Source organism: Cervus canadensis, chromosome X (genome assembly GCF_019320065.1).
Source record: "Cervus canadensis isolate Bull #8, Minnesota chromosome X, ASM1932006v1, whole genome shotgun sequence".
In the NCBI taxonomy this organism is placed as follows: Eukaryota; Metazoa; Chordata; class Mammalia; order Artiodactyla; family Cervidae; genus Cervus; species Cervus canadensis.
The window spans coordinates 139118651-139134759 of NC_057419.1; the positions used below are offsets into that span (position 1 = coordinate 139118651).

At 44.5% G+C, this 16109-nt stretch overlaps 1 long non-coding RNA gene across 1 annotated transcript; it reads left to right on the plus strand.

Moving 5' to 3' along the window:
* The first annotated feature begins 906 nt into the window (after positions 1-906).
* Positions 907-16102, plus strand: LOC122434946. The gene is made up of 3 exons (XR_006267507.1): positions 907-1044; positions 15367-15423; positions 16060-16102. It is a non-coding gene; the product is annotated as an uncharacterized LOC122434946 (long non-coding RNA).
* Positions 16103-16109: the final 7 nt, after the last annotated feature.

Sequence of the window (16109 nt, forward strand, 5' to 3'; positions counted from 1 at the left end):
TCCTGTAAAGACACATGTGAAGGAAACAAAGCCTCTGATAATCACCTTTCTTAAATACCAATTAATCCAACGTTGTCAATGCTTATATAACACTCCAGTCCTGTTGGTACAAAATCTGTGACCTGGGATTATCATTTTCTGCACAATTTGAGATTCATTAACCAAATTGAGGATGGTTTCCCACAAGCTTGAAGAATGTACAAAGAGAAATGGGGGGATTGAAACATAAAGCACTGACCAGTTTAAACTGGTTTTTCCTCCTTAAAACAGGTTATTGATTAATCAAACCTTGAGTTATTTTTAGAGGCAGCACTATACAAGTGCAAAAAAGGAGCCCATTTCCAGGATGAGCCCTGGACCAAGAGGGTTCAGTCTGTGCAACTCTCAGAGTAGGAGTGTTGCCATGGGAGAACTGTATGAAGTCCTTCAATAGGGACAATTTGGCTTCTAGCAGCATGAATAGCTCACATGAACTAATTCAAGACTAGCCAATTAGCTTCCAAGTTTGCAGTTCCACTAAACCCTTTAATTTCACCCCAAACTCTGGATTGAGGAGACAGATTTGAGAGCCCGACTTCCTGTCTTCTTGCTACTCCACCTTGGGTTAAAGTTTTTCTCTCAAAAGCCCGTTCCATAGTCTTCACTTCCATGTGCATCAGGCAGTGAGCCCTTGCTGGGGAACACTCGTAACTGATAGGCCTGGAATTCGATTCTTCTTTGAATTACTCTAGATCCTATTCTGTTATACTCCTCTTGTCCTAAAGCAGAGCTGTGTTCCTTACCACTTAAATGTATCTTGGGATAAAAGTAAGGCCTCTGGATATATTCCAGTGCACTTCTTTTATTTTATTTTTTCCCAATGCACTTCTTTAGGCACAAAGCCTTGAAGGCTACCTCAGGAAATGACAGGAAAAAGGAAGAGAAACAGATGACAGGGACAGTCAGATCGTTTCTCTGTGCAGTGTCAGATGACCTCAATCAGAACACCACAAAACCATCTTGGATGGCTTTTTCCTTTAGAATTGTACTCATATCTCAGATATGGTGAGTTGGGTTCTAGATCACTGCAATAAAGTGAAAACTGCCATAAGGTAAACCATTAGGAATTTGGGGGATTCCCAGTGCTTATAAAAGTTGTTAATCCTATTATAGGCGTACTAGAAGATGTCTTAAAAATGCACATATCTTAATTTACAAATGTCATATTGTTACAATAGTAACAAATACAACTGATCAGAGCACCATAAAAAATAAAATAAGGAAAGAGTTTAAAATATTTAAAGAATTAGCAATATGTGGAAAAGGGACCCCAAGTGAATACATGATGCTGGGAAAATGGTGCCATAGACATGTTCAATGCATGGTTACCATAAACTTTCAGGTTGTAATGAAACACAGTATTTGTGAACCATGATTACATGCAGTACAATGTTTTAAAAGTATGCCTGTAAATCATTAAAACAAGTCATGAAAAGAGACTGACCCTGGCTTTCGAAAGGATGGGTCAGCATTTTTTTCTGGGAGCACACCCCATCCTGCCCCCTAACTTCTGTGTTATTTTCCCCATCTCAGGTCCAGTCTGGGACATGAAACTGTAAGGGTTGCATTAGGGACACTGCTCAAGAGTTTGCAGGGATGTGGTTTTCCCCAGGAATCTTTTAATCCAAGAGATAGACAAAATTTGGGCCCCCATAAGTGAGGACTGGAGAGACAACCACCCTAAAATGCAGGTCATTCAGAGACCTGCCCAAAATTGCCCTCAGGCCTAGAATGCCCAGACAGGACATTCCCTCTTAGAAGCCTTGTATTTCACTGTGAGGTCAAAATCTGAGTCTAAGAAGAATGGCCTCGGTTCAGAGGAGGGAGAATCTCAGGTTGGAAGGTCAGGTCCCAGGACTGGCCAGGATCATGGTGAGACCCCTGAGTGAAGAAAGAAGTATCACTAGACCCACAAATGAGGAGGCTTTGCAGACCCCTGCCCCTATTCTTAACCCCAGAGGTTCCAGGCAGAGTTGTAGGGATGAGAAGTCTCTTCATTTCTGTCTGGTCTCAGCGAGGGAAGGACTTTTTCTATCAGGCTAGAAACCCCAGTTCTTAGGAGGATGGCGTCTTGGCCATCACCACTGGGAAGATGAGACCCATCAGTGCTAATGAGAGGGTCTCTGCCACCAAGGAGGAAGGCTCACAGAGTGGCACTCCTCCTGTCAGGGAGAGATGCTCAGAGCAGTGCCCTGACTCCCCACTAGGGACTTGGAGAGGTGAGGGCTTGTTTGGGGGCTGGAGGACTCAAGTCCGTAGGGCAAAGTGTACAGGGCTCTGACAGACGGCATGTTCAGGACCCTAAAGGATGACCCAGGGACTGCTGAACACTGAACGATGGGGTCCCCACAGAGCCCTGGTCCTGTCATCATCCCTAAGAGATCCTGCACAGGGCAGCCATAGCCGGAAGTGTCTCCGCAAAACTTCCAAGCTGGTGGTGAAGAGCTTGGACTGATGTTCAGTGCATTCTTGTGGCTAGGAGTGGATTCCCAGGACTGAGCTGAAGGCAAGGTGAAGACCTGAATGTAGTCTCAAGGGACCATTCCCCCGTCCTGTAACAAAGAGTATGCCCAAAGTCTCAACTCTGTGATCAGCAGGGGACGGTTCCTACAATTCTCTTAGGTTGATTTCTTGCATATACCTTGATCTAAGGCATTCTCTAAGATAAGTGATTACTTGATTCTGTAAATGAAGGAAACCTACGCCCTAAGTCCAGTCCCGGGAGAGTGCCGAGTGCTAACGAGGCATGCGGCAGTGAAGATGGTGACACAAAGCGGCACCCATGTGCTCAATTCCCGCACTTCTCCCCTGCCAAACTGTAAGAGGTGAAACTTTGTTTGGAGGCTTGTGGATACAGTCCAGTAAAGGGAGGACTGTCAGGCTCTGATAGATATGAAGATGGGGACTGTGAATGAGGACTGTAGAACACCCCATCAGGCTTCTCCCCACACCCACTCCCAGCCCACCCACCCCAGCGGACCCACCCCCACCCCAGCCCACCCAGTCCCACCCCTGCCCACCCAGCCCCACCCCTACCCCTTCTGTGAGCTATCGGAGATCCTGGGTATCACAGCTTTGAAAGATGAGGAAGAGAGGGCCCAAGCCAGTGATGTCCCAGTGTTCCTCCACCAATTCTTCCCAGGCCTAATGAAGCTTAGGCAAGTTCCTTATTTATTTGGCTATTCTTGGTCTTGTCTTTGGCATCCAGGATCCTTGAATTTCCATGCAGCCTGAGAGTTCTTTAGTTACAGCATGAGGAATGTTATAGTTGTGGCATATAGGATCTTTTACCTGTGGTGTGTGGAGTGGGGTCTAGTTCCCTGATCAGGGATGGGACCCAGGCCCACTGCATTTGGAGCACAGATTCTCCGCCACATAGCTACTGGGCCAGTAGGCAAGTCTCTTCTGCTGCTGCTGCTGCTGCTAAGTCACTTCAGTCATGTCCGACTCTGTGTGACCCCATAGATGGCAGCCCATCAGGCCCCGCCGTCCCTGGGATTATCCAGGAAAGAACACTGGAGTGGGTTGCAATTTCCTTATCCAAGGCAAAACAAATGTAGGAGTTGTTTAAATGAAAGAGCAGCTTGGAAGGAAGGAAGCATTAGTCTCAGAACCAAATTCTAGACTATGTGAATTTCATTCAGCTAAAAAAAAAAAAAAAACTACCACCACACTCAAAATATGATTTAGTAGTGGAAATGAAAGATTCTTTCTAAACAGCATTTTGGACTGATTTGGTGTTTGATGTCCAAGAATGCCACAGATTCTCTGACATCTCCTGGATTTAAAACTTCTTCAGGGTAGGTGGTATCCTCTGGGAACAAAATAATCATAATCATAGTAAAAACAGATATTGTGTAAAGTATCAGTGTAGTCCAGGCACTGTGCCAGGTGCTTCATGCCACTAGCCCCTACAAAAGCCACTTCACCTGAGGCTCCCAGAGTTTGGGGATGGACCCAAGTCCACACAACTGACAAGAGACAGAGCTGGGACAGGAGCGCTGGTCTGAACTTGTCCAGAGCACATTGCTTCCATTTGCCCCGGCCTGAGGTGCTCATGAGGCAGTTAATTCACTGTCTTCTAGCACTCCAAAAGATATCTTGAGTGATAGAAAGAAGAACTCTGTGACCAAAACACTGGGTTGGGATACATAGCCAAGGCAATACAAACACCAAAATAATTAAGAGGTATGAATAAAGGAGAGAAGGAGATGATGCTCAGCAACCACATGATCATCTTCATGTGCAAATTCAGACACCCTCAAGTGATCGAGGCTTACAAGACTATGTGGCACTATCCTTCTATGTAAAAAGTAAACATTTTATTTTTCAATGAAAAATAGTTATTTTTTGGCTGCACTGCATTTAGTTGTGACACTCGGAATCTTTGGTGCCACATGCAGGCTCTTTAGCTGCAGCATGTGATGCTTTTTGTTGTGGCACGTGAACTTTTAGTTCTGGCCTGTGTAATCCAGTTACCTGACCAGGGATTGAACCCAGGCCCTATGCATTGGGAGTGCAGAGTCTTAACCACTGGACCAACAGGGAGGTGCCGAGACTAAATACTTAAGAACTACCCTAAATCTACTGGCTCAGAAAGTAAAGAATCCATCTGCAATAATGGAGTCCTGGGTTCGATTCCTGAATTTGGTAAATCCCCTGGAGGAGGGTATGGCCAGACACTGCAGTATTCTTGCCTTGAGAATTCCCATGGACAGAAGAGCCCAGCAGGCTACAGTCCATGGGGTCACAAAGAGTCAGACACAGCTGAGTGACTAAGCAGACCCCCTAAATCTGGCTGAAGAGAAAGAATATATCAGCTCTTTTTCTCTGACAGCATAACATATGTCCTGAGTTCCCAGATTTCTGCTCTGATTTCCTAATTTTACATCACTTTTGGGCCCAGGTCCCCTTTTCTCCAAGATTTTCTAGAGGGTATCTGCTCAATGTGTGTAGGAATATGCATTTCCCAGGAAGCCTTTAATCAAGGGACAGAAGCTGATATGGGAACCTCCATTAAGGAGCGCTGAGGAGACAATCACCCCTGAATACAGGGGTCACCCAAAGACTAAGAAGAGGAATCTTAGATCAGTAGAGGGAGCAGTCCCTGGCTGTGGTAGATGTAGTGAGGATGCTGAGCAGGAGGAATCTGGAAGGACTCAAGTTGCATCCGCACTGTCTGTTCTCAGAGGCCCTGATGGACTAGGATCACAAGAGGATCACCCTGACTTCCAACGTGGAATTCTCAGGAGACTAGGACCTTGATGTAAGACAAGAAGCTTCATCAAGTAGAGAGTGGAGTTACAGGATTTATCATGTGTCAATATGAGGACCTGAAAGTGGACTCATGGTAGCATACACCATAAAAGGAGGCCCTGGAAAATATCTGATGCTGGGCTCCCTGGGAAGCTCTGGGGACAGATGTCAGGTTGATTTCAGTCTGGCAAGCCTCAGTGAGGTGAGATCTCTGTCTAATATGATCAGCTTCCGTTTCACAGAGGAATGGACCTGAGCCCAAGCAGGACCTCAGATGACAATGCTGACTGTTAGAGGGGACCCCTGGAGAGGGAGCCAGACAGAATTCTGTAAATTCTTAGCCCTGAGAGACGAGAAGAGCTACTTCTAAGTGGTCCCCTCATTCCACCTGTGTGATCTCGGGGAGGGCAGGGCCTCCTCTAGCAGAATTAGGCCCCAGATCTGCAGAGGGGGACATCTTGACCATAACCGGACTTAAAGTGAGGACCATCAGTGCTAGTGAGAGGGTCTCCCCCAACAAGGGACGCTCACAGAGTGGCGCCCCTCCTGACAAGCAGAGATGCTCAGAGCAGCGCCCTGACTCCTCCCACTAGGGACTCAGGGAGACGAGGGCTTTGTTTGGGTGCTGGAGGACTTGGATTCATAGCTGGAGACGTCCTGGGCTCTAACACACTGCACAAGGAGGACCCGGGGACGGATGAATTTTGAGCTACTGGGGTTCCCGTAGTGCCTTGCCCCTGCCGTCATCCCCAGGAGACCCCACGTAGGACCGTACGCAGCTCCCGTCCACTTCCGCTTCAAAGGCGAGGAGATTGACCGGGAGTCGTGGCGTCTCTTTGGTGGCGTTTCAGTGTCCAGGACTTGTCCAGAACCAAGGTGAGGACCAGAATGTAACTGAAGGGACTTTGGGAACCCACTGTTAAGAAAAGTGACCCAGCCCGCATCCCAACCCTGTGATCTGGCTCTTTTGAGTCCCTCACAGCTATTGGCTGAATGCGGTCTAGCGTGTCTCAGGTGAAGGCGTTGGTCTGTGGGGGTAGGCCCGGATTCTACCCTCGAAGGAACTCTCGGTCCTAGATAACGGCCCTGAGGGCCAGTTATCAGACTTCAAAACCGCATGGGGGCCACATTGAGCGGCCCCCCTGCACTCAGCTCTAGGAGGCCCCACGTGGAGCTGGCCAACAGTGGTGCTCCCTATCGTTTGCTGGAGGTGGGATCAGGGAGGTGAGAAGCTTGCTCTAAAGGAATAAACTTAATTCAACAAAGGGACCTAGTCCCCAACACATTCATGGTTGTGACGCTGAGTGAGGATGGGGGCTCCTCCCATAAAAAATGGAGTCGCAATCGGGCATTTTGACATGACACTTCCCAGATCATCTCAGGGAAGTGAGAGACCATGTCAAAGCGGGGAGCGTCAGGTTGGGAAGGGAGAGTTTCGGGTTCCCTGGTGGGATGGTGAGAACCTCGGGGGCTGTGGGGATGTTCCACACCACATCATTCAGACCAAATCCTCCCTGTCATCATCCCTTTGAGACCTCAAGAATACATGGCGGTTCCCACTGCAGCCTAAAGGGGAAGCAAGTCCCCTCTGAGCACTCTGCCCTGGTCTGAGGGGCGTGGTCAGCACACTGAGAAATCTTAGATCCTGTCATAAATCAAATGTAGGCCTTGGTTGCTTCTATGCCCTAGCTATTGTAAAGAGTGCTGCAACGAACTTTGGAGTAGAAGTGTTTTTTAAGTTACTGTTTCCTCAGGGGACATGCCTAGTATGGGATTGTTGGCTCATGTGGTAATTTATTTTTTAATTTTTTTTCATTTATTTTTATTAGTTGGAGGCTAATTACTTTACAATAATGTAGTGGTTTTTGCCATACGTTGAAATGAATCAGCCATGGATTTACATGTGTTCCCCATCCCGATCCCCCCTCCCACCTCCCTCCCCATCCCATCCCTCTGGGTCATCCCAGTGCACCAGCCCCAAGCACTAGTCTCATGCATCCAACCTGGGCTGGTGATCTGTTTCACCCTTGATAATATGCATGTTTTGATGCTGTTCTCTCGAAACTTCCCACCCTTGCCATCTCCCACAGAGTCCAATATTCTGTTCTGTACATCTGTGTCTCTTTTTCTGTTTTGCATATAGGGTTATCGTTACCATCTTTCTAAATTCCATATATATGCGTTAGTATACTGTAATGGTCTTTATCTTTCTGGCTTACTTCACTCTGTATAAGGGGCTCCAGGTTCATCCATCTCATTAGAACTGACTCCAATCAATTCTTTTTAATGGCTGAGTAATAGTCCATGGTGTATATGTACCAGAGCTTCCTTATCCATTTGTCTGCTGATGGGCATCTAGGTTGCTTCCATGTCCTGGCTATTATAAACAGTGCTGCGATGAACATTGGGGTGCACGTGTCTCTTTCAGATCTGGTATCCTCGGTGTGTATGCCCAGGAGTGGGATTGCTGGGTCATATGACAGTTCTATTTCCAGTTTTTTAAGAAATCTCCATGCTGTTCTCCATAGCAGTTGTACTAGTTTGCATTCCCACCAACAGTGTAAAAAAGTTCCCTTTTCTCCACACCCTCTCCAGCATTTATTGCTTGTAGACTTTTGGATAGCAGCCATCCTGACTGGCGTGTAATGGTACCTCATTGTGGTTTTGATTTGCATTTCTCTGATAATGAGTCATGTTGAGCATCTTTTCATGCGTTTCTTATCCATCTGTGTCTTCTTTGGAGAAATGTCTGTTTAGATCTTTGGCCCATTTTTTGATTGGGTCATTTATTTTTCTGGAATTGAGTTTCAGGAGTTGCTTGTATATTTTTGAGATTAATCCTTTGTCTGTTGCTTCGTTTGCTATTATTTTCTCCCAATCTGAGGGCTGTCTTTTCACAATGCTTTTAGTTTCCTTTGTTGTGCAAAAGCTTTTAAGTTTCATTAGGTCCCATTTGTTTACTTTTGCTTTTATTTCCAATATTCTGGTTGGTGGGTCATAGAGGATCCTTCTGTGATTTATGTCAGAAAATGTTTTGCCTATGTTCTCCTCTAGGAATTTTATAGTTTCTGGTCTTACATTTAGATCTTTAATCCATTTTGATTTTTTTTGTTTGTATGGTGTTAGAAAGTGTTCTAGTTTCCTTCTTTGCCATAAAGGTATAGTGGTTAGTACTCTGCGTTATGTGCCACAGCTTTCTTATCCATGTCTGCTGATGGGCATCTAGGTTGCTTCCATGTGCTGGCTATTATAAACAGTGCTGCGATGAACATTGGGGTGCACGTGTCTCTTTCAGATCTGGTTTCCTCGGTGCGTATGCCCAGGAGTGGGATTGATGGGTCATATGGCAGTTCTACTTCCAGTTTTTAAGGAATCTCCACACTGTACTAGTGGCTATCCTAGTTTGCATTCCCACCAACAGTGTAAGAGGGCTCCCTTTTCTCCACACCCTCTCCACCATTTATTGCTTGTAGACTTTTGGATAGCAGCCATTCTGACTGGCGTGTAATGGTATCTCATGGAGGTTTTGATTTGCATTTCACTGATAATGAGTGATGTTGAGCATCTTTTCATGTGTTTGTTAGCCATCTGTATGTCTTCTTTGGAGAAATGTCTGTTTAGATCTTTGGCCCATTTTTTGATTGGGTCATTTATTTTTCTGGAATTGAGCTGCAGGAGTTGCTTGCATATTTTTTAGATTAATCCTTTGTCTGTTTTTTCATTTGCTATTATTTTCTCCCATTCTGAATGCTGTCTTTTCACTTTGCTTATAGTTTCCTTTGTCGTGCAAAAGCTCTTAAGTTTCATTAGGTCCCATTTGTTTATTTTTGCTTTTATTTCCAATATTCTGGGAGGTGGTTCATAGAGGATTTTGCAGTGACTTATGTCAGAGAGTGTTTTGCCTATGTTCTCCTCTAGGAGTTTTATAGTTTCTGGTCTTACATTTAGATCTTTATCCATTTTGAGTTTATTTTTGTGTATGGTGTTAGAAGGTGTATTAGCTTCATTCTTTTACAAGTGGTTGACCAGTTTTCCCAGCAACACTTGTTAAAGAGGTTGTCTTTTTTCCATTGTATGTTCTTGCCTTCTTTGTCAAAGATAAGGTGTCCATAGGTACGTGGATTTATCTCTGGGCTTTCTATTTTGTTCCATTGATCTATATTTCTGTCTTTGTGCCAGTACCATACTGTCTTGATGACTGTGGCTTTGTAGTAGAGCCTGAAGTCAGGCAGGTTGATTCCTCTAGTTCCATTCTTCTTTCTCAAGATTGCTTTGGCTATTCAAGGTTTTTTGTATTTCCATACAAATTGTGAAATTATTTGTTCTAGTTCTGTGAAGAACTACCAATACCATTGGTAGCTTGATAGGGATTGCATTGAATCTATAGTTTGTTTTGGGTTCAGTTCAGTTCAGTTCAGTCACTCAGTCGTGTCCGACTCTTTGTGACCCCATGAATCGCAGCACGCCAGGACTCCCTGTCCATCACCAACTCCCGCAGTCTACTCAAACTCATGCCCATCGAGTCGGCGATGCCATCCAGCCATCTCATCCTCTGTCATCCCCTTCTCCTCCTGCCCCCAATCCCTCCCAGCATCAGGGTCTTTTCCAATGAGTCAACTCTTCGCATGAGGTTGCCAAAGTATTGGGAGTTTCAGCTTCAGCATCAGTCTTTCCAATGAACACCCAGGACTGATCTCCTTTAGGATGGACTGGTTGGATCTCCTTGCAGTCCAAGGGACTCTCAAGAGTCTTCTCCAACACCACAGTTCAAAAGCATCAATTTTTCGGTGCTCAGCTTTCTTCACAGTCCAACTCTCACATCCGTACATGGCCACTGGAAAAACCATAACCTTGACCAGACGGACTTTGTTGGAAAAGTAATGTAGTATACTCATTTTCACAATATTGATTCTTCCAATCCTTGAACATGGTATATTTCTCCATCTCTTTGTGTCCTCTTTGATTTTTTTCATCAGTGTTTTATAGTTTTCTATGTATAGGTCTTCAGTTCTTTAGGTAGATAGAGTCCTAAATATTTTATTCTTTTTTTGCAATGGTGAATGGTATTGTTTCCTTAATTTCTCTTTCTGTTTTCTCGTTGTTAGTGTATAGGAATGCAAGGGATTTCTGTGTGTTAATTTTATATCCTGCAGCTTTACTATATGCATTGATTAGCTCTAGTTATTTTCTGGTAGAGTCTTTAGGGTTTGCTATGTAGAGGATCATGTCATCTGCAAACAGTGATAGTTTCACTTCTTCTTTTCCTGTCTGGATTCCATTAATTTATTTTTCTTCTCTGATTGCTGTGGCCAAAAGTTCCAAAACTATGTTGAATAGTAGTGGTGAGAGTGGGCACCCTTGTCTTGTTCCTGATTTCAGGGGAAATGCTTTCAATTTTTCACCATGGAGGATAATGTTGCCTGTGGATTTGTCATATATAGCTTTTATTATGTTGAGGTATGTTCCTTCTATTCTTGCTTTCTGGAGAGTTTTAATCATAAATGGATGTTGAGTTTGTCAAAGGCTTTTTCTACATCTATTGAGATAATCATATGGTTTTTATCTTTGAATTTGTTAATGTGGTGTATTACATTGATTGATTTGAGGATATTAAAGAATCCTTGCACTCCTGGGATAAAGCCCACTTGGTCATGATGTATGATATTTTTAATATGTTGTTGGATTCTGTTTGCTAGAGTTTTGTTAAGGATTTTTGCACCTATGTTCATCAATGATATTGGCCTGTAGTTTTCTTTTTGTGTGGCATGTTTGGTTTTGGAATTAGGGTGATGGTGGCCTCATAGAATGAGCTTGGAAGTTTACCTTCTTCTGCGATTTTCTGCAAGTGTTGGAGTGAGATAGGTGTTAGCTCTTCTCTAAATTTTTGGTAGAATTCAGCTGTGAAGCCATCTGGTCCTGGGCTTTTGTTTGCTTGAAGATTTCTGATTACAGTTTTGATTCCATGCTTGTGATGGGTCTGTTAAGATCTTCTATTTCTTCCTGGTTTAGTTTTGGAAAGTTATACTTTTCTAAGAATGTATCCATTTCTTTCATGTTGTCAATTTATTGGCATAGAGCTGCTGGTAGTAGTCTCTTATGATCCTTTGTATTTCAGTGTTGTCTGTTGTGATCTCTCCATTTTCATTACTAACTTTGTTGATTTGGTTCTTCTCCCTTTGTTTCTTAATGGGTCTTGATAATGGTTTGTCAATTTTGTTTATCTTTTCAAAAAACCAGCTTTTAGATTTGTTGATTTTTGCTATGGTCTCTAGTTTCTTTGCATTTATTTCTGCCCTGATTTTTAAGATTTCTATCCTACTAACCCTGGGGTTCTTCATTTCTTCCTTCTCTAGTTGCTTTAGGTGTAGACATAGGTTGTTTATTTAACTTTTTTCTTGTTTCTTGAGGTAAGCCTGTATTGCTGTGAACCTTCCCCATATCACTCCTTTGACAGTGTCCCATAGGTTTTGGGTTGTTATGTTTTCATTTTCATTCGTTTCTATGCATATTCTGATTTGCTTTTTGATTTCTTCTAAGATTTGTTGGTTATTCAGAAGCATGTTATTTAGCCTCCATATGTCTGAATATTTAATTTTTTTCCCTGTAATTGAGATCTAATCTTACTGCACTTTGGTCAGAAACGATGACTGGAATGATTTCAATTTTTTTGAATTTACCAAGGCTAGATTTATGGCCCAGGATGTGATCTGTTCTGGAGAAGGTTCCGTGTGGCCTTTCTGTATTCTGGTGGTCTGTGGTTCTTTTTTATTGTGGAGTTTTCTCCCAGTGGGTGTGGTTGGACGATTGGCTTGTCAAGGTTTCCTATTTAGGGATGCTTGCGTCGGTGTTCTGGTATGTGGAGCTGGATTTCTTCTCTCTGGAGTGCCATGGAGTGTCGAGTAGAGAGTTTTGAGATGGGTCTATGGGTTTGGTGTGACTTTGGGCAGCCTGTATGTCGACACTCAGGGCTATGTTCCTGTGTTGCTGGAGAATTTGTGTGGTATGTCTTGCTCTGGAACTTATTGGCTCTTGGGTGGTGGTTGGTTTCAGTGTAGGTATGGAGACTTTTGGATGATCTTTTATTACTTAATATTCCCTGTAGTCAGGAGTTCTCTGGTGTTCTCAGGTTTTGGGTTTAAGTCTCCTGTCTCTGGATTTCAGTCTTATTCTTCCAGTAGCCTCAAGACTTCTCCAACTATACAGCACTGATAATAAAACTTCTATGTTAATGGTGAAAAGATTCTCCACCGTGAGGGACACCTGAGAGGTTCACAGAGTTACAATAAGAAGAGGAGAGGGAGGAAGGAGATAGAGATGAGCAGGAGGAGAAAAAGGGGGACTCAAGAGGAGAGAGACAGATCTACACAGTACTATGTTCCCTAAGTGTTCTCCATAGCCCAGAACACCCACAGAGATTCACAGAATTGGATTGAGAAGAGAAGGGGGATGGAGGAAATAGAGGTGATCTGGGGGAGAAAAAGGAGAGTCAAAAGGGGGAGAGAGCAATCATCACACTCCTGAGTAAAAATGGGTACTGAATATTGGATTCTTCAATGTCCAAAATTGATATCAAATACTGGAAAACAAAGATTAAAAATCTAGAGTAGAGGTTAGACTCTTAAAAACACAATATTAAAAACAAAAACACACAAAAAATAAGAAATATATATGAAGTTTGCTTTAAAAAAAAGGGTCTTTTATTTTTGAAAGGTTATAGTGGGTTATGAAAATGAAAATTAAGGAGTAATAGAGGAGTAATAGAAAGTGAAAGCGAAAGTGAAGTTGCTCAGTCATGTCCAACTCTTTGCAACCCCATGGACTGTAGCCTATCAGGCTACTCCCCCCATGGGATTCTCCAGGCAAGAATACTGGAGTGGGTTGCCATTTCCAAAAAAAGAAAAGAAAAACATTAAAAAAATTTTTTTAATTAAAAAAAATAGTAAAATTACATCTAGGCTTTTCTTTTCAGCTGTTGCGGGCAGTGTGGGTTTGGTTCAGTTTCAGATAGCTCCTTTTTCAAGCTTACACTTCTCGATATCTATAGACTCCTTCCAGTATAGTCAGTGTTAACTACAGGGATTTTAATCTGTTGCACCTGTCACTTCTGAAGCGGTTCCTTTTGTTTATTTGGCTTCTGTTTGCAGGTCTCTTCAGTTTCTAATTTCCGCCCTGACACATACGGGCGGAGGTGGTCTCTTGTTTAGGTTCGCTTGTTCAGTCGTGCTGTGGGGAGGGGATGGCACTGCAAACATATCACTGGTGTGTGTGGGGAGCACTCGCAGTGTTCCAGCCACACTGGGTTTGTCCCCGCTCACGGCGTGTGTGCTTTCCCCATCTACAGTGCCAAGGCTCCAGGTTGCTCTACAGGGAGCGGGCCCTGAGGTGCGTGCACTTCTGAGGCCTAAGCCACTCAGGTTCCAGTTTTCGGGTCCTCCACAAAAGTGTGGACTCAGTTGTGCCTGCGTTTTGTGCCTTCCCCAGCCTGAGCATCTCAGGCAGCCAGGAGCTTGACGAACTCACTCTCCCTGGGTGTGGTGCACCTTCTCCCCTCCGTGGTCCCAGCCTCAGATTCTGCCTGTCTGGCACACCTTGTGTCTCTTCTGGGGAGCTGGTCTCTAGCTGCGACCCTCCCGGCAGATGTCAATCCTCCAGAATCTCAGAAAGTCTTTGGTTAGAGACTGGAAACCTATTTGCAGTTGTTAGGGAATGCTGTCTCTGGGGCCAGGTTTGCCCCTTTCCCCTCCCCCCTGCCTCCTGCCACTGGCGGGGGACAGGCCAGTCCACAGCTGGTTAGCTCTTCTCCGGAATTGCTCAGTCCTCCCTTTGTTCTGCCAACAGCCGGCAGTGTCTTCAGTTACGGCTTTTCGCAGGTTAATTTTCTCTCTCTCTCTTGCTATCCCACAGTTTAAGTTGCCATCTCAGGTTAGCTCCTTCCGATTGCCCACAGGGCATTCAGGCCCGGTTCTTACCATAAGCAATGCTTCCCGCTCCTCTCCGTTCAGCCCCCACTAGCTGGTGGCGGATGCAAGCGTCTGGGGTACTTTTCTGCTGAAAGTTGCTTTTAGGCATGTAATCCGTGGGTTTTATTTATTTTTCCTCCCAGTTAGGTTGCTCTCTGAGACTCCAAAACTTCCCCCATACCTGTAAGTGAGAGGGTTTCCTGGTGTTTAGAACTTCCTCTATTAAGACTTCCTTCCCGAGACGGGTCTCCGTCCCTAACTCTTTTGTCTCTCCTTTTATCTTTTCTATTATGTCCAACCTCCTTTCGAAGACAATGGGCTGCTTTTCTGGGCGCCTGATGTCCTCTGCTAGTGATCAGAAGTTATTATGGAGTTTGCTCATCATTCAAATGTACTTTCGATGAATTTGTAGGTGAGAAAGTGGTCTCCCCGTCCTATTCCTCTGCCATCTTAGCTCCACTTTCCATGTGGTAATTTTAGTCCTAATTTTCTATGTAGAGTGAATTAAGGCAGAAAAAGGAAAGCCAATATTGTATATTAACACATATACATGGATTTCAGAAAGATGGTACTGATGAACCTATTTGCAGGGCAGCAGTGGATTTGCAGACATAGAGAACAGGCTTGTGGACACGGGGGGAAAGAGAGGGAGGGACAGACTGAGAGAGTAACATTGAAAACACACACATTACAATATGTAAAATAGATAACCAGTGGGAATTATTCATATGATACAGAGAGCTCCAACCCGGTGCTCTGTGATAGCTTAGAGGTGTGGGATGGGCTGGGAGGTAGGAGGAAACTTCAAGAGGGAGGGGACATACAGTATACCTATGGCTGATTCATATTGATGTGTGGCTGAAACAAAAACAATACTGTAAAGCAATTATCCTCCAATTAATAGTAAATAAATTTAATTATGAAAAGAGAGAGAGAAGAAAAGAGAAGCAAAAAGATATTGTAGACCTTGAATTGGGATCCTGTGTGGGAGCACAGGGACATCAACCTGCCTGTAATAGCACCTGTTCTTAGAAGACCGTGTTTGGTAAGATAAGGTCATCTTACTTCCTCCTGTTGGGACACAGGCTGATTGACATTTACTATCTCACAGGCATCAATTCAGGAGAAACAGGAGCTTCTCTGCCAGGAGCCCAATTGAGGAACCTGAGTGACTACTCAGTTCATTTATCCCATCCCTTGGATTTGAGCCCAGGAAATCTCAGGGAAGGGCTGTGAGGTTGAGCATCTACTTCACCGCTTTATACCAAGTCTAGGGGAGGGGAAATGTCTAGTCTGAAGGTGCAGCCACCAGTCAGCAAATGGAGAATGGTGTCCAGTGCTTTAAGGAGCCAAGGTAAAGACCATGAATGGTGATCCCAGTGAACTCAGGATGGAAAAAAGCCTACTGAGCCCTCAGCACTGGGTATCCCCTGGGAGAGAGGTGGCCTGAGATATCCCTTCACTTGGCTTCTGGATGATGTGGAGGTCTAAAGTTGTCTGCATCAGAGTAGCAGAAGGGAGGGTGCCCAGGCTCTGCCAAGACTTGACATGGTAATAAACGATGAGCTGAGAGGACCCCAATGCTGGTAAATCCAAAGCAGGGCTGAGAGGATGCAGAGGGAAAATCGAAGGCCTCTGTTCCTCCTCTGTGGGATTCTGTGGGGACAGGTGAGCATGAAACAGGAGCCTTGTGGGTTCCTTGGGCAGTGTCCTCAAGGACACCTGCAGAGGCGGCCTTTGATAAAGTCAAGGTGGAATCTCCCCATTTTAAGTTGCTCACATCGCCTCATTCTCCATCCTCCAGGTGCACCAATCTCCTGTCCTTTGACCCAGACTCCTGCCTGTAGTTCCTGT